Source organism: Monopterus albus, unplaced genomic scaffold, assembly GCF_001952655.1.
Source record: "Monopterus albus unplaced genomic scaffold, M_albus_1.0 scaffold15.1, whole genome shotgun sequence".
NCBI lineage: Eukaryota > Metazoa > Chordata > Actinopteri > Synbranchiformes > Synbranchidae > Monopterus > Monopterus albus.
In genome coordinates this window covers 1,700,515-1,721,166 of record NW_018127895.1, presented here as the reverse complement: position 1 = coordinate 1,721,166, position 20,652 = coordinate 1,700,515, and the positions used below count along the sequence as shown (strand labels likewise).

At 40.5% G+C, this 20,652-nt stretch overlaps 1 long non-coding RNA gene across 1 annotated transcript in view; it reads right to left on the bottom strand.

Annotated features, from left to right (window-relative positions):
• LOC109955534 (uncharacterized) overlaps nucleotides 1-20,482 on the bottom strand; it is a 27,423-nt gene extending 6,941 nt beyond the window's left edge. The window contains exons 1-2 of the long non-coding RNA XR_002274276.1: nucleotides 20,395-20,482; nucleotides 19,556-19,631 (exon numbers count right to left, since the gene is read on the bottom strand). This is a non-coding gene — a long non-coding RNA (uncharacterized LOC109955534). The remainder of the gene's footprint in view (nucleotides 1-19,555; nucleotides 19,632-20,394) is intronic.
• Nucleotides 20,483-20,652: the final 170 nt, after the last annotated feature.

The following is a 20,652-nucleotide window of genomic DNA, read 5'->3' as shown; positions in this document are numbered from 1 at the left end:
TTTTTTTAGTATATTACTTGTGTGGTGTAGAAGATAATTATTTATGTAGAGATACTGCTTGCAAACCAATGATGGTAAGATGATGTCATGGGGTAGGACTGGATAAGTCTGACTTCTTCCTACTCCATTCAAGCATGTACTAGGTATAAGCAAATTGATACTGGATTAGCATTTGTTGGATATGTGTAAAATTATGTGTGTTGACATATCAACTGTCTTTACATGCTGGAAAGAATAAAACAAATCAAATCAAATCCACAACTCTGTGTGTTGTGACTTGAGTGAAGGCTTCAGAAAAATTCATATGCTCACATTTCATAAATATATTAGAAGCTGTAGCATAAATACCTGTCCCTGCTGGCCATACTGACCCCCTCGCCTCCATAGGTGTAGTTGATCCATAACACTCAACCATTCAAATGGGACTAAGTGGCTTTCAATTATTCAAACTTATATTAAAGAAAGGCGCTACGATGCTAGCTATCATCTGCTCCGGGCGTTCCATTCCACTGTTTAGCAGTTGATCCCTCGCTTCTCATAACTGAGCCAAAGCTCACTGAAATGTTTAGATTTCCACTAACAGCCTTGTGAACACAGAATGACGCAGTAATATCTCAGCCACTGGTGTTCCCATCGTGCTCTTCAGTCCTTTAAAATCCTTCCACTTTACTCTGATAGGTGCTCAAACACTGTAGTTCCAAGAGAGCAGGATTCTTTCAGTGGTGCACGCAGACTAGCTCATGCTTCTTACCTGTGTACCCGTGGGCACTTAAACCTGCATGTCACCAGTGTTATTCATCTGTGGGAATTATGATTACAAGTTCAAAGCAGGAACAGGATTTTGTCATTATAGATGGATGGATAGGTAGATAGATACTGTAGATCAACTCTGCCTTAAATACAAATATTGAACTTTTTACCTCATTACATGCACTGTAGTTATTAAAGTTTGCAAATTAATATTTTCACATAAAACCAATAAAGTTTTAAAAATATGATGCACCGTTATATATTTAAATACCTAACAGCATATAAATTAGCTGCACCTTGACCAACTACAGCATTAAATACTACTTACATGTTAAGCAACGTAACAGCAGCCATTTTACATTTTTTGAAAAGTGGGCTCTATTAATACTTTTACTTTACAAAATATTTTTAAAGTTTTTCACTCATAGAGTGGAAGAAAACAGTGAGTCAAAGGCAGAGGTCATATATGGGCATACTGTGTGTAAAGCAAAGAGTAAGAAAGATATAAGAAGGAGAATTACGATTACAGTGCATGATGAAAAGCTTGGAAAAACAATCCGGGGGAGAAACATGGAAATATAGAAAGTGAGAGACGAGATGTGACTGAGAGCTGTAAGTTGTAGGAGTTAAACTTTGATGCCTCTAGTGAGTGAAGCAGTAAAGTACAGTGTGGTCTGTGAGTAGCAGTAACAGACTGAGCACCTATCCAAGCAGACAGAGGGGAAGAGATGGAGGAGAGTGGGGGTGGCAGTGGGGGCATTATAGAAGTAAAAGAGGGAAGAGGCAAGCTCTACATCGTCTGAGCGAGATAGAGAGTGAGTTAGGGGGTGTGGATAGTTAGATAGCGAGAGAAACGAGAACGTTATCCATGATTTAACGCCTGTGGGGCCACGAGATGAGCCTTGCCAGTTCAGACTGCTGTGATTGCTGGCTGGTGCTGGCTGAGGCTGGGGCCTTTCAGCTCATTTCATCATGGAGCTCCTAATGAGGCCTGGGCCAACTCCCTGAGCATGGAGGCTCCAGACACACCTCTGATGGAGGCTCCAGCCTCTGCCAGCAACATCATCAGGTCCAGGGTGTCTGAAGGAGTGAGGAGGGGGGATGTGTGAGGGGAAAGTGCTGGTGGTGGAGGTGGGTGTTGCTTCAGGGTGAGTTGGGAGACCCACTTTGTCCCGAGGCTGTGTGAAAAGGTCACTGCCCATGAGGAGTGCCCACAGGCCCCCGCTGCAGGGCGTCTGGAGGGAGAGTTGTTTTTGCTCAAATATGAAGTGGTGGGTTAAGAGGAGCTTGTCTATCAAGCTATGTCTGCTCTTTGCTGTTAGGAGCTTTTGTTTTTGGAGTTTGTTCCAGGATACTCTGAAAACACAATTTATCACTGATTCAGGTATCGATACTTCATTTGGCAAGGTTTTTCTAGTAATTAAACACAGTCAGGTGGTTGTTTCTGCACAGTTCCAACAGTTATTTTATGTAACAATGCAGATCTCTCCCAAATCTGTCTGGGGAAATAGTCACTTACAGTGGCAGCATAGGTGTCTCCCTAATGAGCTGCGGCTCTAGTGGTTTATGAAAGGCAGAGCAGTAGGGGCCAGTGGCGGGGGGTGGTGCAGCAGGCTTGCTGGTGGAGCGACTTGTCTGTTCACCCCAGCTCTGGCCTTTGTGCAGAGTTAATGATGCCACTAATATGTTCTTTAAAGACCACACTGTGATTCATGGCTTTCATTAGCCTCGTGTGCCAGGGTGTCTTTCTCCCTCTCTCGCTTTCTTTTTTCTGTCGCCCATTTAATGATGGCCTGGAGACGAGGTGGCACGCCTGACCCTTAATCATACGAGTGAGAGGATGCCGGGGTGAGTGAGGGGCGGTGATGAGATGGGAGGTTTTGGAGAAAGGCAGCAGGTCAGAGGAGGAGGAGGAAGAAATCAGATGGTTGTTCTTCATAATCCTGCTCCCCGGGCCTGGTTAACCAAGGCTCTCCTTTTCAGGCAGTATAACACCCAAATATAGTTTTACAGAAAACACACACATATAAACAGTATCTCATTTTCACCTTTATCTAAAAAGCACTGAACCACCTGTCTTCATATTCAGATACTTTACTCAGTGTTCTCTGGGAACAACACTACACTAAACTTGACTGGGGCAGACAGAGATCAAGTGGACTGGAGAATATCAATATAATAGTTATCGCTGATCAGGAAAAAGAAAGTGTCTCCTACTTAAGGATTTTCTTTCACTGTGACAATTGTGTTTGAGAGTGCATGTGTCTATGAGTGTATGTGGCCTGAGCGTGCATACTCTCATACAAATTACATTCAGACATACTCTATTTGAGCTTGCTTTTCAGAGAATTACACCTGTATGTGAGTGTGTTTGGGGGTCTGGCAGGTAGACACATGTCTCTGTTGCCTTATGTCACTGACACTTGGGATAATTTCAATAATTTACACTCTGTGTGACTGCAAGAGACACCTCGTGTTGCTTTTTAAAAATGTAAAGCAGGCCATGTTAGTCCCTGCCCTCTGACTGTAACCTCCAAATGTGTGCACGCACACATACACACACACACTAACGTAATATGGCTTTAGGACAGACGAATGTCCATATGATGAAGAGCGGATGTTTTCCCAACTCGGGGAATCCTGCTAATGCTTCTATATGTACAATCCCACCCCCCACCCCTGTCTTTTCCTCTGGTCTCTATCCAAGCCATCTATTTTTCCACAGAGTAAAAACAGATTAAGGCCTAAATCCGCCGCAATTTGGGTCATGGCCTTTTGTGTGCACTGTGCAATGAGAGGAGTAGCACACGACTGGGTCCCCATTTGCCATGGATCAGGGGGTTAGGCTGGTCAGTGATTGAGGGAGAACCACACAGTATGACCATGTTTGGAAAAATTATTAAATTGAATTAACAGAGAGTGTATGGTGGGGGGGGCTGGGTATTGGAGGGTTGGGGGGGGGTTTTTTTTTTAATAACAGTGTAAGTGGCAGAGTTAAAACCAGTGAGAGACTGGTCAGAGCAGCTGAGTGAGAGCAGGAGAGATGAATGAATGTGTGAACCTCCAGTGATGCCAAGTTGCTATCTTGAAATATTTTATCCACTATAGTGTTGTGTACACTTAGTAATTAAGTTATGTTCATTTTAAATTGACAAAATTAAACCTTATTTCAATAGTGTCCCAGAAGTATGAGTTTGTATGTTGTATGTTTGTATGTTTGGGCAGGTTTTTCCAGTTTGAAGTGTAATCTTTTGATATTGAGAAATGTCTAGACATTTTGAGCCGGACAGGTTTCTTGTGGGATTACCCAAAAGCTCTAGCACTTTCCTGAAATATTGTGCAAAAACAGGAAACGCCATCAGAGAAAACAGCACGGCGCCGCAACAAACCAACACAGTGTCTCTCTCCTTAATTTCGGTTTCATCTGTATTACCATCTCATCCTGAGTTCAAAGCAGCGTGATGTTAATGAAGGTTCCAATGTACAAAGAGAAGCTTATGTAAATGTTACCTCTCCAGATGTTCTATAGCTCTCAGAGCCAGAACTCCAACTAGCCTCAAGCCACATACTACCAGCTAGCATTTAGACAAACCTTTGTACCTTCACATGCCTATAGGGCCTATCAGATCGTCGCAGCCTGAAAATCAATATCTGCTGCTAATGAAGTTTAGCCACACATTTTAATGAAGGACCCAATTTGCATTTAAAAGTAACAAAAGGGGAAATGGGTTCATTTTCCCCCATATCTTATTTAGTATGTACATTTGAACAAAAAGCAATGCACTGGTTTGTTAAGTGTGGTAACATTTGTCTGTTTGTGAGGAGTTTTATTTTAATTGGAAATTGTACATATGCTATAATTTCAAGTTTGAAGAAATTCAGTTGGCGCATGTGCTCGTTGGGTGTGAATGCACGTACATACATGCTGTATATGTAGTTGGAGCACAAATATTTTAAGAATATTCTATAGTCATTCTTTTTACTTGAATGAGTATAGAAACTGCCTAAACCAATATTTAAACATCAGTGGGTATTATTACATCTCTGTACCAACAACACACATTTCCATGACTGTCCCTCTGAGGATATGAATCCTCAACATTGCTGATCTGCTTTTAATGAAAAAAGGTACATGTAGCACTAAATGTATCACACGTAATACCCCTTTACTGTCATTTTGAATGTGCGACATCTATACTGTACTTAGAGTACAGTACTTAGTTGTATTCCAGCTGTAACTGGAACATGCAGTTACTCAAATAATAATGTTTGGCCTCATGTTCTGTTTCCCTCCTCTTGTTTTGTTCCACTGTCTCATCCATATGTTTCATCTCTCATCCCCATATAGCAAGTAGCTATTGTACAGCTTTATAAGACATACTTTTTAAAAAATCTTGCTGTTCTACATGCATCACACATTCAACCTGTGTCTAACCTTTGGTTAGACGTTAAACTGCTGCAGTAAAAAGCTAAGGGCCTGCGTTCTTTTCCTTTTTTTTAAGTAAAGCTCCAATCCCACATTAGAAAGGTGAATGAATGGTGGTTGTGCCTCCAGACTTTAGACTTGATGATATGATTCAGATAACAACCTGCATGCTGCACAAACTAATCTTCTTGTAACAGGAGCTTTGACTCACGTTCCTTAATTCTCCCTTGAACCAGGCAAAACATTAAAATCTCTTCAATAAACAGCTGTAGTTCACCCAGGGCATTTTCCTTTCTCCCTCTTGCCCCTGTTTTGATCTGTTAGTTTTTGTATTTGTGTTTTTGACAATACTGTTTTGCTTAGTTTACTAAAACAGTATAAGACATATATGCCTGCATATACATGTATGGCTGCAACAAACATTTGAGAATATTAGTTTCTTTTAGAAAAAAGAGAAAAGGTTTTGGGACACTCAAGTATATCCAGCTCTACTGGTTGCTTAAGTAATGACCTTAAATTTGGGAGAAAAATGGGGAAGCGTTTGCCTTTGTTGTACATTTTCATCTTTGACAGTAAAAGTTCCATCTATATGAGCGCAGCGTCTGCACGCCTGTGTCATGCTGTTCATGATTCTTCTCTACTCGAGCAGCTCCCTGTACATGAAAGCCAACCTGCTCGTTTTATGTAAATAACAACAAGACAGAGTCTCCTGCGTGCCGCACTTGGTGAGAATACTCTGAGATCTTTGCAACAGTTTCCACGTTCTCCCCTGCTGGCGAAGTGCGCCACAGTACCAGCTGCAGCAGGAAGGCAACTTAGCCTCCAGCAAGACTAAAGTGTGCATCAGAGTAAAACTGTTGTTTACTTTGTTTGAACTGCAGTATCTCACCCACAGGACACTGTGTGCTTGAAGTTTTGCATCTTTCGTTCTCAACTTGTGACAAAGATTCAGATGAATAACAAAGTCATTTTCCCTACCTTCTCCTCCCCCCCTTCTCTTGTTGTCTTCCACCGCTGCCACTCTTTTCCCCCCTTCGCACTCCTCTCAAATTATTCATTGTGTCTTTTAAAGTTGCAGCAAGCAGTAAATTGGTGATGACACACAAACTACATTATGTTTTTTCCAAGCTTTTATAAACTGACATCACTGCTCATCTCTCTTTAATTGCACAGCAGCTGGAGATGCAGATGCACACAGATGTGAGTAGAGGAGGGTGATTTGAGAAGAGGGGAAGTGGGAATGAAAGGACAGCAGACCAGAGGATTGTGTAACTTAGCTAAAGTGATGAGCCAGAGGTTTGAAATGACTTGACTCAGATGTGTGTGTACACTCACCGGCCACGTTATTAAGCACAACAACCCAAAAAACTTCATTCTCCATATGTGGGGAACTGTGTTAGTGTCTACGATTTACAGCTGCGGTATAGGAAGACCAGTTTTACATTTTTGCCTGTTCAGCTGAGCTGCAGTGGCTGCTCCATGTCATACACCAACAGTGAACTGCAATGAATCAATTGGAGGTGTAACAATTTTACACCATCTCCACTTTACCTACATACAGTAAGAAGCAACTTTAATTTAGTGGTTGCTTCCCTGTTTCCCTTGTATAATATGTATTAGTTAAGGGTTTGGTTGGCTTTAATCTCAATAACAGTTTGTAGAAAGAACAGTGTCACTCTGGAGATGTGTGGAGGAGAACAGAGGTGAGATCAACAAACAGCAGCCAGTTTTAAACCATATTATAAATCAAAAGGTCATTTGTCTCTAAGAGAAATGCAATAAAAGACACGAGACACCACATCCACATCTCTCATTTTCTGTCTTCCTGATACATACACACACAAATTCCATCTCCACTTTACCTACATACAGTAATGACCACAATGAGGTTAAAAAGAACATCAGATCATAAAATGTCACATTTATATTAATGTAAAAGTCAAATAAGAGATCAAAGCTGTACAAAATATTGTATGTGTGTGTGTGTGTGTGTGTGTGTGTGTGTGTGTGTAGTGGAATGGGGCTCCCCAGTTTTTAACTTCCGGTCATTTACTCCTTTTTTTAACCCTTCATCTTTCCAACAGAAAATAAATAAGTAATACCTAATATCATCATATGTGATTGAAGGGGCTCTGAAATGGTGGAGTGAAGAGCATCGCCAGATGATGTGAATTGTTGAAACGAGTGATTATTTTTGCTTGACTGAGGTCTTATTCTTCAAAGTGCCACTAAAAGCATGAGAGACGTATGTCACTTTGCACTGAGGATGGAGCAGCTGAAGGGTGATTTGATAAGAGACGAAAGAAAAGTAGTGCCCCCCCATTCAGACCTTTGCTCACAATCTTGATACTTGAAGTGGTTCCAATCATATCCTCCATGAGGCAGTGCGATATTTATGACAGAGTGCCCACAGCCAAAGCTAATATTATGAGCTTCCTCAGTGCCATCCATATTGTTTTACCTCCCATTGCCTGCGGTGAGGAATAAATAAAGTGCCTGCCGCTGTGGAGTGGCATTGGCAGTCTTAGCTTTCAGAGCACTCTTCTAGCAGGTCGCAGAGCAGGCCGGGCTGCAGAGAGGGGAGAGATGGGAAGAAAGGGACTGTCACTTTAGGTTGGGTAATTTTTGACATGCACGTCAAGGCCTTGACAAGGGGGAATGTGGCCAGCTTGTATATTAGAGCCGGGCTCACAGGCAGCGCAGCACTGGGGACAGGTAGTAATGCAGTCCCAGAGAGCGCTGCTCATCTGCTCACACTATGCACTTGTCTGGTGCCACACAAAGATGCCCCCAGTCGCCCCAGCTCCACTCCCCCATTCCTCTGCAGAAATGACTTTAGTCAGTGAGGGAAGAATCCATTTACAATGTGTGCTTTATAACATCTCCTTGACAATGCAGTAGTGGATTAGAGACATTTGTGATGAATCTTTTATAAAGACTTTTTCCCCCATCTTTCTTTTCTATGTGCACAGGCTTTTTGGGTCCTGGCACACCACATGCACATGTGTCTGTTCAGATGTCATTGCAGCAAGATAGCGAGAGGAGATCGCGATGGGTACTCTGAAAGGAAAAGGAAGAGGGAGAGTGACACAGAATCGTCAGAGCGGGGCATTAAAATTTATCTGCAAGTCACAATGGCTCCAATGATAGCGGTGTGAAACCTTCCTTTGAAAATGAACGTCACTTGTCCTCTCAGTCATCCACTTCCCTTACAACCAAGACAAGCGCTCTCTGTCCTCATCAATTCTTCACTGCCATTTTGACATTTACTTCATTCACTTGCATAACTGCTCCCCATGTCTCTTGTTTCGTATCGGTTTGAGCACAGCATTCCCCTTTTCCTCAACTTAAAATGCTGCTTTAAAATTAATGTCAGCCCAAGGAAATATATAACTATATCCCAAATTTGACAAGATGTTGTTCTACATTATTCCCTTTGAAAATCAGTTTTGTTCATACTTAAAGGTACTCAGATGCGGTGGGCTGTGGAGGTGCCTGCACACACACACACCCCCAGGCTAACAAACACGCACATGGTTGTCTGGCCTTGCCATCCTTCCTGTCTGTCTACACAGTGGTGTTAACATGGAAAGATGCTTAACGAATGTCACTGTCCTGACCAGCTGAACAGTGCTTTCTTAACGCACAGGCCTCCACTGCTCATCAGAGTTCTCAAGTTGAGAACTTTGCTCTTACCAGAATTTGAGTTTGTGACTGAGGCTGTTGTTTTGGGGTAATTGTGGACACTTCTCTAAAAGTGCACAAAGTCTTTGCTTCGGTTTTAAACAAAAGTAAAGAAACCATGAAACTGAATAATTGATACTGTTTGTCATCAGGATGAATTAATCTAATGTCTTATTAATAATTCAAGAAGCAGAAGGGTCAGATGGAGCAAAGGGTGCTCTGTTTCTAGTAGTTTCTCCTTTTATTTTCTAAAGCAAAGGCTGAATAAACCCTTTTTTCTCCACGAGTTGGTGTTGTCCATTTGTCAGGACGCCACATCACAGATGGTTTTTTCTTTCCCCGCTTCAAACTCACCTGTCTGCCCCCGTTGTCCGTTTGAAAGTGGAAGCAGCAGCGGAATCTGAGAGTGAGTCAATGCAAATGCAGCATGAAAAAAAAAGAAGATTAAAAATTGATCACCTTTCCATTTGAATTCAAAGTAGGCATCACTTTCCATAAGCAGGCCTGTCTCTTTAAATCACAGGAACTGTCGCTTCTGTGACTGCCTGTTTACAAAATTTGAGGCTGAAAATGAGACCTGCTCCCTGCGGACAAGCTCCTTGTATAAATATAAATAATGAATATTAGATAAATAATTTCTGCCTTTTAATAATGCACAACTTGAAATTCACTTAGACTGTGAAACTGGAGAATCAATCTAAAAGTGGATAGTGGATAATGCAGTAGTACAACAGGGGTCAGAGTGTTGTGTGTCAGAGAGGAACAGGACAGGTTAGAGGACCCCACTGACCCAGTGGTCACCCCAGTAAACTCATACTGTGCAGGTGACAACATCAGGTCAGGTTCAAACTGTAGAATGTATTCTGTACAAAATAATTATTCAGTAATGTTTAATGTTGCCTCACAGCGAGTAGGTTCCGGGTTCGAGTGCCCAGCCTACCTGGTGCCCTTCTGTGCGGAGTTTGCATGTTCTCCCAGTGACTACGTGGGTTCTCTCCAGGGGAGAATTTTGAATTGTGTGAAAGTTGGAGCCCAGTTACAGCTTCACTCCTTTAGGGAAAGGTGGAGGATCAAAGGCAGAAAGGAGCAAACGCCTTCTCTCCTCTGCTATTGCTGCCTGGGTGTCTTCTAGAGAGAATGAGGGTGGAGATTTGATAAATGGTTAATTATGAAAACCCTTGTGCCAAAGCTAAAACTGTAATTAGCTTTAATTGGCTAATTGGGTAGAATTGGTGGATGGCATAAGCGTAATTGCCCTCTTTTCTCAAAGCATTTAGTGCAAAATTGAGTCTGTAGCTGTGGCAATGATGGTGGAGTCATATAGCCTTTTTAAAGTGCATGACAACATAACCTGTTGTCAAGATGACTTGGAGCTTAGTGTTTCTGGGCTATTTTTCTGTCAACTTGTTCTCTCCCTCAGTTTTATTTTGACGCTTTTCAGCACTGTGTTGACTGTTGGTGCAGCCAAAAGGCTAATAAAACCCTCAGTGAAGGCAGTTAGGCTTTTCCTCCAACCTGCTGATTCACACAGGTGGGATGGATTGTTCGTAACCTTCACTCCAGTCTGAGACAGTTGACTAACGCAAGAACTTTCTATCTTTCTCTCTTTCACCTCTTTCCTCTCTCTGACACACAAACCTGCACTGAGTCTTAGCTCAAGGTGCTCAGACCTTCTGCTAATAACACCATCTAGAATTCACACCCTTCAAATAAGTTAATGTGTTTTTGCCCAGAGGGCCCTATCTACCTCAAAAGCAGAACTCTGCACTTCCATTAAGCTAGAACAGTGCCACCTATTAGCTGCTTTGGTGTGTAGGAGGCCAGAAGTGAGAATGTGAGCAGGAGTCTGTAGACAGAGCTGTGTGTGTGTGTGTGTGTGTGTGTGTGTGTGGTCCACAAAGGTGCTTCATAGTGCACTAAGGGTGTCACTACCTGGAGCTGCTCGGTGCGCTGTGTTGACTGTTGGAGAACAGTGTTATGGCCCCTGACAGCTTGTTAAAGACCCCATCATGTTGGAGCTGCTCGCACTGTGTTGTGTATTAGCACCCTGCAATACACGACACGTACTGTACTTCAACACATACACAGTAAACCCTCACAGAAACACATTCTTGTTTGTTAACATATGTAAGTGGAACACAGCTGAAATTTGTTTTGTTTTATTTTTTTTTTTTCTTGACTGAGTGGACATCACTTCACTTTTCTTTATACCTATATTATTTTTTTAAGTATAGATATGACAAATAAATTGAAACTTTAAACACCAACCAATTCTAAATGTCCATCACTTTTCATGTTAAAATACCAAACTCATGATTTCAAGAATGATAAATTAAATTAAATTAAATTAAATTAAATTAAATTAAACAATCCTTGAGAAATCTGAACTGCTCTAGTTTCCTCTTCAAAATAAAAGTTCTCTAATAAATGTAATGTCTTTTGTCAAGTCACAGAATAAAAGCTTGTGTATTTTTATATTGTCTGAATAACGAGAGCATTTTGTCCCTTGTCAAGATTCAAACAAGCTGCAAATGTCACATTTCACTCAGACATGATGGAATATAACATAAAACTTGGGGAAATTAGAAAAATGCAAATTTGAGGAAACAGCCTGAGTCAAGAGATCAAAGTAATAAAAATATACTGCAGGCATGTTCCAGTATGGGGCATTGTTGGTTCAGTGTATACACAGCATACATCTGAGATATAGATATTTACAGAAAGGCTTTAATTTCTATGACAAATACTGAAAAATGTAATGTAGTGAGATTTTGAATGGCAGTGCTGTCAGGACCAGGTTTAGTTAAAATTTGAACCATAATAAAGCATAGTTTTAAATAATACCATTTCATGTTCTGTTAGCATTGTGTTTTCTTTTGTTTAAGTATGCTAAGTTTCTCTGTCTTATTCCACCTTCACCTGTACATTCTACCTGACTGACTGACAAATTTCATAGTATATTTGTACTAATTAAATTTTGCTACATTAACTATGTGATTATAGAAATATGATATAAAATATAGAATGTTGGGCAACATAATATAAAATACAGCTTTAAGTCATTACTGATAATTGGCACAGTATTTGAGGTGAATGCAGGTGAGGATCGATACAGTCCAAGAATGATTTTGCACCATAGTATATATTCAGACAGGCCACTAACCAGGCCAAAGATTTTACTTGAATATACAGATAAACATATCAACTGACACCTCCTTTGTCTCTAGGGCCCTTCCAGTTAAATAAAATGTTTTTAACATTTTATGCTTTTTAATTAAAATGAACACTCATCTCTGTCTATATGGACAAGTTTCTGTGATGACCTGGCCTCACGTCATTTTACCATTAAGCATCTTAGTAGGTGTGGAGTTATTTCAACACAGGCAGCAGGTACTGAATGTTTTGTGTCATCCTGACCCCTAGTGGACACCCACTCCACCCAGCGGTGCACCGCTCTCCCATGTAGCGAAGACAGTAAAAGGAAAACATTTATAAAAACTTGTATAAATTTTGTAAAAATGAATAAATCATCTGTTGAGATGTTTTGATTGCATTTCACAAGTAACACGTCTGGAAGTGTTTTCCAGAAAGTATTCAAGCTAAAGCGCCTTAGGCCCTTAGCACTGCTCTGTGTCTATGAACATTTATTTGTATTTAAGTGGACTAAGATATTATTCATAATGTTTGATGGCGCAGTCAATAACGAGCTGTATAGAACCCTGAGTTAAATAGCTTTATATTGTCTGAACCACAGTTCAGTGAACAACAATAACTCAGCCACTGAATACGTATTAAAGCCTGAAGAGTCCTCAGAGACGTGGTGCATATCTTTGATGAATTCCAAGACTGACTGGACCAGCCCATACTGTCAAGGGTAAAATAGATCTGACCAACGTAGAGACAGCAGAACTAATTAAATGGATAAAAGATATATATGGCCTCCTCAGAGTATGTAAAATTAATACCAGACCAGCGGACTTGCCTCTAAGCCACTTCATCCACTGTGCAGCACTGAGCTGCTACAGGGTGCTGAGGTTTGATAGAGGGCAGGTGTGTGTGTGTGTGTGTGTGTGTGTGTCCAACCACAGATACATTCTTATTCTGATGAAATAATGAGGTTTCTCTTTTGTATGTTTTATTTTATACTTACATTCATCTTGTGTGCACCTCTTATATTGTATGTGTGTCTGATGGGCATGGTGCCTATGAATGTGGAGAGAATAATTTGAACACCTAAACAATATAAAGTCATGCCTTAAAATAAAAATGACTTAGAACCTCAAATGTATTTTTTGTTGAGACTGCGTCAAAGACGTGTTAATTTAATTTGATAATTATTTATTTGTGGTGCCGATGTGTTGAATTACATTATATTGTAAATTGTTCCTAATATTTATCTCAGCCTGTGTGTGCCCAGTAATTTCAAGTGATTAAAAAAAAAAAAAAACAACACAGTGTTTGTTGGATGTTCCACTGGGGTCTGAGCTACAATGTGTGTAAACAGGCGGTCAAAGCCTTCATATTGTTACAGAAATACATGCTACAGAGAGGCTGACTGCTCATTTGCAAAGTTCAGTGGCCATAATAACATGAACACCTGTATAATGGATTCCAATACAACACCCTTGATAGTGAAGCTTTTAATGTTAACATTTTTATTTATATTCCACAGATCAAAACCAGAGATGTTCACAAAAAATAAGAAAGAATTTACAACACACGACAAAAAATGACCCACATTTAAAGAGGTTCCTAAAAAGCCTTTTGATATACAGTTTGAAGCCAGGCATCATCTTACTGACACTGTGTCAGTCAAGCTTTGATTTAACATTGGTGTTGTATTGCACTGCATTATATTCAACAGTGTTTCTGTGCATTTATGTGCCTCCTGAAGGGTAACTGTAATTAACACAATTCACCACTAGAGGGCACACCAGTGAACAGTCACTGAGACCACTCTCCAAGGAGGCACCGCCGTGCCAACTTGCCTGGCCTTGACCATGCACTTGGGAAGCCATAATTTATTTTTGGAGCCCTAGGCTGCATGGCAGCTGTGAGACTGATGGAGAATGAGGAGAATGGGGGATAAGGAGGGAGAAGAGATGCAAGGAGAAGGAGGGGAAGCAGGGCAACTTATGCCAGCACCAGTGACACAAAAATGCATTGTCCTGATTTAATAGCTGTGAAGTCTTGCCTCCCCTGGTTCAAGAAGCTGCTGATGCTTAATTAGGATGAACATTCATCCAAACACACAACAAATACCACGCCCACACACACGTATACACCACAGCCCCAGCCTTGCCAGGCTCTCTGCTAAGATGATTCACTCTGCCATCACAGGAGATGAGTTATGAAGACAGAGCAGGTTCTCTTGTAGCAAGGCACAACACATTCACTCTTCTTTCACTATGGAGGCCATAAAATTGTCACCAGGCTTTAATGTGAAGAGTTAAACCTCTGATGACTCATGAAATGTAAAATCAAACAGGCCCATGCGCTATGATTCATAACTGCACAGGGAGTTGTAAGCTAGTCTTTGTAATGACAAGAGAGCAGTGAGGGAGGATTCATTCTTAGAGATACTTTTTATGTGGTCTGGTATAACACTGTCATTTGGAGGTGGTGACAGGTGTGGCTGACTAAATTGTCATGATTCATGCATTTTGGATATATAATTTTTTTTTTACAGGTAACTGAAATTGTGACTTTAGTTTGATGGGACAGCAGGATTGCAGTTATTTAAAAAGGGAGCCTCCATTATTTTTTTTTACTGCTGAGATGATTGTGTTCAGTCACATATTTAGCATATTTATATAGAATTGTATATATTAATAGAGGAATTATATATCTTTTAATCACTAGCTAATCTATTAATTGCAAGGCTTACATTTTCATCGCTTTCTGAGACTAATTTCATTTTTTTTTTAATGTTTAATCCAACATGTTTTGATTGAATGACCTTGTTCATATTGATTGCCTTGTACAAACTTATGTACAAGCCCCACACAAATATATGCCAGTGTGTTTCTTCAGTGGATTTACAGTCAATTCAGTGTATTAAAATTCTTTTCTCCATTATCTGGAAATGCATATTTCTTAATTATTCATCGCAAGGCATTGAAGCACCCAGGTCTTTTAAATTTTTTATTTCTGCTCAGCTTCAAACAGTAGATCTTGTAAAGGGGACCCAGTTTTGGGGTGTGGGAATTGCTGCAGGGCGAAGCTGACAGGATTTCAGTCTCGAGGCATATCTCGCTTTTTCATTACAGCAAAGCAAAGGAACAAATCCAGGTCAATTAAAATAAGGGACAAGAGGGCTTGGTGGCTGGCGGTGACTGAAATCCCCACCAATATCTGCCACAAGAGGGCACAAGGGGCTTAGATATGAAAATGTAGAAAATGCATCTTGTGGCAATACCTTGCACCAGCCTAGGGACTGGTGATGGCCCAGATAACATGCAGATAACCAAAACACAACCTTACACATTAAATTTGAAGGTTGTACAAACTGTTTCTGGGGAGGACTGAAGAGGATATCACATCATTGGTCACAGTAAACAAAACCATATGATGCAAGAATATGTTTCAAGTTGCAATTTATAGGCTCAGTTAGAGTAAAAGCAGTGCCCCTTCACTTTTGGCTCTTCATAAAAGTCTATCAGATGTCTCCTCTTCCAGGTCTTTATATGTGTAATCCCTATAAAAGCTGCTTCTCCAGTCCTACCGGTACCTTCTGCCAGAGGTGTATGTATGTGTGTGTGTGCACGCATGCCAGCCATCCAGTGAGCATCTCCTTTCTACTTTCCATGACGGTCATTAAAAACTCTCAAAGTGACACGCCCACGTAAAAAGCATCAGTGGCTAACCTGGAGAGTGTCACATTGAATTTAATGGCCCCCTGTTCCTTCGCTGTGCTGTAGAGGAAATCATGCCTTGATGTGAAAGGTGCTCTCTCTCATCTGCTTCATAATATGTTGTGACACAAATGTTCACATACATTCTCTCTATTTATATTGGTCCCTCGCTCTCTTACACCCACACCTACAGACAGAAGAGAGGCCTAGCTCAGGTCCAAGGCTGAAAGGCTGTAATTATCTTTATGACATTGCCCTGACACTGATACTGACCATAGTCCAGTATGCACGAAAGTGTGTACATATATTTATGCATGTACTGTATGTGTTTGTGATACTATTAAGTAGCTTAGTATGTGTTCTGGAGTGTTAGGTAAATGTGTGTGTGTGTTCACTTGTGACTGTAGCCTCTCTATGACCTCCCTGATGGTCAGAGATTGGCTCAAGTCGTAACTCCTCTGTCTGGCTTTACCCTTGAGCAATATCACACACACTCTGAGTGCAGCGAGTCGAACCACTGACATTCTCCATAACCGTGGACACACAAGCTGGAACAAACACACATGATCAATAAATAAAGCTTTGCAGCTGTATTTTATTGATTTGTTTAAAGCCTTTGATACTGCAGATCACGATCTGCAGTTGCTTAATATGTGTGACCAAACACTTGTCTGATTTACTAATTATCTTTTAGGTAGGGCTTCAAGTGTGAAAGTTAAAGGCACAGTTCAGACTGGCTGATCTGCTACTAATGGAGCACTCCAAGGTCCTGTTCTTGGCCCACTTTTCTTTCTATATAAATATTATACTCATTATTGTGCGGATATTACAGCTTTATATAGCTGTGCACAGAAGCACTTCATGAACTAATCTGCGCTTAATGTTTTACTCAGCTCATTAAACTCAAACTCATTTTGAATGCAGACAAAAACCAAGAAAAAAAAACTTCAAATACTGTGACAACCTGAGGGAAGAAAATAGGTGTCTTGGTTCTTGGCTTGATAAATGTCTCTTAAATAACATTTCACATGTAAGTCTCGGTTCTCTTTAGAAGCCAGGAATAAAACTGGCTGCTGCCATCTTCTTGCTAGTTCTTGATTACACTGACTTGTTATACATGTACTGTATGCACCAGCACCAGATCTTCATATGTTGGACTGTTATTGCAGTGCGTTAAGATTTGTCACCAACTTGAAACCATCATGCTATCGGTGTGCTCCGTACTCCAAAGTTGGCTGGTCATACCTCTCTTATCTGCTGTTTGATTCATTAGTATACTTTTATTTTTAAAGGCCATTCTAGACTAAATTAAACTAAAGAACTTTTCATCCTAGACTGAATTCAAGACTGTTATATACTCTATGGTGAATGATTCCTTCACTAATTTTCTTGTGGCATATTTGATTTTCTTATTTGTGACAAATTTTCTTGTATCATTCTCTGTTATTAGCTTATTTGACCTCTCATGCATTGTCACCTGGTTTTTAGTTTTGTTTTACATGTGTGTTTAATGTTGTATTATGCTGTTGTAACTTCACGTCTCTCTTGGCAAAGATGTTGCTAACCTCAGTGGGATGTCTAACTGGTTTAATTGTAACACACACAAATATCCCAACAATCCTCAAAGCAACTCAACCAAGATCCATTAAAGGTTCGTTCCACTTTATAATGGTATGGGTCATAGTTTCATAGTTTGGCCATCATCATTTCTTTTGGTTATAATTCTACTGTATCTATCAAAGTAATTGCTACAAATTTGACTAAATCCTAAACAGCTGCGGCCTAAAAGTCTTTGGACTGTAGTATGTTAGGGCAAAGGTTCATGTCTTGACTCCTGACTGCAATGCAAACATTTCCACTTCCTCAACATTTCATCCAGTGACACACTGGCTGCCTGGGGTCGTTACTCTGAGAGGGAACAACAAAAGACTCTTACCATTATTATTACCATTGTGGGCGCTTGCCAGCAACGCTCTGGATTACCTGGCATGGCAGACAAATTGGCAATCGGACCGCCAGCATAATGGAGGCTAATTGCCGGAGTGCAGGGTTAGTTTGTATTTCATGCAAATCTCATGTGCCTAGTAGTGAGACTTGGCTGACAAACAGGACAAGCAATAGCCATTATGAAGTAAAAATGTGATTGAAAATGGCTCTTTGACACAAGCTGGTTAACTCATATTCTGTAATTATTGCCCACAAGCACTGATGAGCTCATTCTTAAATATACTTCAATATATTTAGTGAGATAAGGTTCCACAACAGCCACAGATACAATAACATCCGTACAACCTTAACTTACAAAGTATTAGTAACAGTCTGTTTTGTGTGGGATTTTTTTTTTTTGCCCACTTATGATTTGTTTTATAATGAACCTGGAATAAAATTTAAATTAAAAGGTTTTGGTTTGAACCTTAGGACAATGGCACATGAAATAGTTGGCACTACCTGTGAAAAGATAGCGGAGCTGTTTTTAAATCTGCTGAAGCAGGGTCAGGTCACATGGTTAATCTTGTAAAGCAAATTGCAAGGCTTTCTGGTTTCTGAATACTGTTTATTCAATGGCATTTGATCATTTTGCTTTCAGAGCTGTATTAACAGGCCTTTTTCTTCAAAGTTGAGATGTAGTCCTCTCTGTGAAAATGCCTAATAATTAAATGTTTAATCTGCCATTTTTTTCTATTGTTGAAAATGTATTTGCATAATCTTCATCAATTGATGTTTGTTTGTTTGTTTACCTGTTTGTTTATTTATTTAGGTCTGAGCATGGACTTTTTGTCCATGTTTACTGAAATGTTGAGTGTGTATATATATATATAAAGCGCCGCCAACACCAAATCAAATATAGGAAGGAAATAATCCACAACAAACATTCAGATAAACTACATTTAAATTTGTTTTACATTTTGGAATACATAAGTAGATAGAAGTTATGCCACAGTTTACCCTGAGCCTGAAGCCTCACCTCTTTTTGGTTACAGTGTTATGACAAAGTTCATTAAGACAGGCTGGCATAAAACATACAGGCTAAACAACTACTGCTCTGTTGAGAAGAATTGGGACCACGTGTTTTGTATTCACATCCTTTCAGCTTATTGTTTGCATGAGTGAGTCAGATCAGTAATACAATATGTTTAACATGTAACACGATTTCAGTCGAGTGTGTTTCCAAAATTAGACCCTGCTGTTGTGGAACAGCTGGAGCCTTTTTGGGGTCAAGGTTCAAGGACTCACATGGACCATGTTACTGTACCATGCAAGACTCTTCCTGCTTGTTGCATGTAAATCTGTTATTGTTCATAGTATTAGATCTTGAACAACACATACACAGTAAATGCTGCATGAGTGCAACAGTACTGCTGTTTGGCCTCCTGAAGGGTACCTAGTTAGGCTCCCCTAACCTTACCAGCTGTATCATGCAGCCATTTGGAGCCAAGATAAATCACAGAGCACACTGTCCATTCTGGGAATAGCTTTTTCCAGATAAGAAGGTCAAGGGTCACATTTCTGGCCAAGGTTGACTGTCCTCAGGGCTAAATAAAGAGCCTAGGGGTTGTAGAGCAGCACAAGCCAGGACAGGGCCTCACACTCAATTAGGATCAAAATGACCACCAAACCTTAACCTGGATTTAGGTTACTGATTCTACTAGACTAAACGGTCAGTAATGCACATTAACACTTGCTTCATTCTGATATATTGGAGGAGTAAAACACCCATAACTAATTACTCGATTAATAGACAAACAAGCACCATTCGGTTTATTAATTAGTAGCAGCTGTTATCAACAATGATCTGCTATTGACGTGCTGTTTCTAAGGTGTTTGTTTATTCTGCACTAACCTCACAGGACTTCTGACACAGCCAGTGGAATGTGAGAGCAGAGACACCGTGGGAGGTCACCGCCATCATTTACATCCTAAACACATGACAGGCTGTCAGCCAGAGGTTAAAGCCGGTCAAGTTCATATACAAGATCACAGATCCCAATATACTGTGAGGAAGGACGCTTGTTTACACATGCAAAAACTAATTGTTACTTAGACACAGTGACAGTGTAATGTAATGCGGGAAATGTGCACTTTGTTGAACTTACGGTGTATTTTTAACTTGAGTCTGGGAGGTGTTGATTAAGCCAAATGGTCATGTTTGAAGCTGTAAATTCTGCTGTTGTGTCTCATCCATACATTCACCGTATTATTTCTTCTATGCGCACACAGTGCGTTAAGTTACCATATGCTGTTTCCCTTCAACACTGCTCTATGTGTGCAGCACGAAACAGAGGGAGAAAAATATAACTTAAATGTTCCCAATGTGTAGTAGTCTAACCATCAACCCTGGCAAAACCATTCATATGAAAAGATGCACACTGAATCGATTTGCATAGAAGATAGAAATTTGTCCTTGTGCAAATGAGAACATGGTACAGCCAGACATTCAAAAAACCTGATTTTCAGTTGTCCTTGTCATCCTTTCATCCCTTGTGAAAAGGCTAGACAGTCATGCTGCAGTGATCAGTCAGGGTCAAAGTCGTACACCACTGTCCCTCCCTCCTGTGACTCTACTGTAGTTTTGTAGGTCTGGCAGCTGGTGGTGCTGTAAGACTTAAGTCTCCCCTTCTCCTACATAACAAGGCTGTCACCTACTCTGTCCTCCTTTGTCCTCTCCCCTCCATCACTCACCTCCATACATCAACGCTGAGCCACTGCAGCATCCTCTGCCAGCCCCTGAGCCAGTCTGCTTTAATGGGATGAGTGGGGACCGCTGCCCTGTACGAACTAAGCCAGACAAGGGGAAAAGGCATCTTGAAACAAAGCTATGAGACATAAAAAGAGCTGTTTCTTTTCCACATTCATCAGGTACATTATTTCAGTGATCCAAAATAAAGCATGCATCAGTTTATTGTATTTATAACAACAGTTCAGTAGCATGATGTCTGC